Genomic DNA, 1842 nt, shown 5'->3' with positions numbered 1-1842 from the left:
GCCACCATCAGCAAACTATTTCAGTGTAGCTGGCCTGTGCCCTGGATTTTTGGCTTCCTGGCCATTGCAGTGGCCACAGCCTTCATCAGTGTCTTCTCTTTCTATGGCCCAAATAAAATCAATCACTTCTTCTGTGACATTGCCCCCTGGGTTGCACAGTCTTGTATCATCAGCACACAGGCAGTGGAGCTTGTGATCTTTGTCATCTTTTGTGGTCATTCTAAGTTCCTTCCTCATCACTTTGGTCTCCTACATTTTCATCGCTAGCACCAGCATCCATAGTAAAGCCTTCTCCATATCCTCCTTGCATCTAACTGTGGTACTCGTCTTCCATGTATCCTCCATCTTCCTTCATGTCTGAATCTTAATCAAGGATGCCTTGGATTTAACCAACACCAGTGATGTTCTGAACACTGTTGTTACTCCATTTCTAAACCCCTTCTTCTATACACTCCACAACAAGGAAATAAAATAAATACTGCTAATGAAACAGAAGAGAAAAAAAATAGCCTCTAACGTAGCAACCTTCCTGTAAATTGTATCAATATACATACAGTTGTTACATGTAAGGGTCAGAGAAGACAAAGTAACATCCACTGATATTGAATCTGTATTCATAGAGCTGATTACTGCTCTTGAGGGACCATATGTGCAGGAAAGGGAAAAACTATCTAAAAAATAAACAAAAACTTGCTAGTTTTTGTCTGTTATTGTCATTAGATGCCATTGATTAGTTCACACTCATAGTGACCCTGTGTCCAACAGAACAACTACTGTCTTGTCCTTCTCCAGTAATATTTTCAGGGTAAGCAAGTGGTGTTTTAAGCTAGATTTTGTATATTAAATTCAATTTTCCTTTGATTTACATTTATAAAACATTTAATAAATAGACTCTAAATTCTTGTCCCTTATTATTTTTTTTAAACCACAAAAGTGTACGATTTTGAGAATAAAGGTATTTAGAAGTAAGAAAATTTCAAACAAAAATATAACTGATATCAAGGTGTGTAATTATTTCAGTGAAATATTTTTTGGATAAAATGCAATAAAAGATATAACATTTGATTAGAAGCCGCAAGCATAGTGTGCCACATTTGTTGAACAATGATAGTTTACTAGCCAATCTAAAAAGTGGAGATGAAAAGTAAAAAGTAGATAACCAGTACAGTAAGAATGTTTGAATACAGAAATCCTTTGCATAATAGTGTGTTGTCATTTTTATTGTTGTACACTGTGATGCTGATTTTTAATCATCACATCCAAAAAAGTAGTGATTTCCTTATTGTTAAGCCAAGCAAGTCACCAAGGTTAGGGTAACCAGTAGCTTCAGAGAAAGAATAACATATTGGTAGTTATAATAGTTATTTGATTTTTCCCCAAAGGGACCCATCCTTTAGGGAACCAGGTACAACCATTTTGAATCATCAACACAAGAAATGTTCATTTCCATTAACTTTAACACATTTCTATGTCTCTGAGTTAGAAGTAGCAAATTAGAGTGAAACAAGTTGCAGGTGTATTCTCTGTGTCATTTTCCACATTGACTTACACATGTACAGAGAGGGTGGTTTATTATAGAAGAAAAGCCTATCTGCTGAGCAACACATGTTGCCTAAACCTTGCTTGTTTGCCAAAATCAAAAATAGAGTGGCTAAGGGGTTTGAGGAAAATAGGATAAAATATTTCATTGTTTGAATGAGAAAAATTAATGTTCAGAAAAATGTGTCTATGTTAATAAATCTACCTCTTAAGATACCATTATGAATCAAATTATACCCAATGTGCTTCTTTTATTCACTCTGAGCATAAGGTTCAAATTCATGACTAAACATTCAAGTTTTC

The sequence above is a fragment of the Orycteropus afer genome, unplaced genomic scaffold (assembly GCF_000298275.1).
Source record: "Orycteropus afer afer isolate SDZICR_OR568_19922 unplaced genomic scaffold, OryAfe1.0 scaffold01438, whole genome shotgun sequence".
NCBI lineage: Eukaryota > Metazoa > Chordata > Mammalia > Tubulidentata > Orycteropodidae > Orycteropus > Orycteropus afer.
This window is presented reverse-complemented; position numbering follows the sequence as displayed.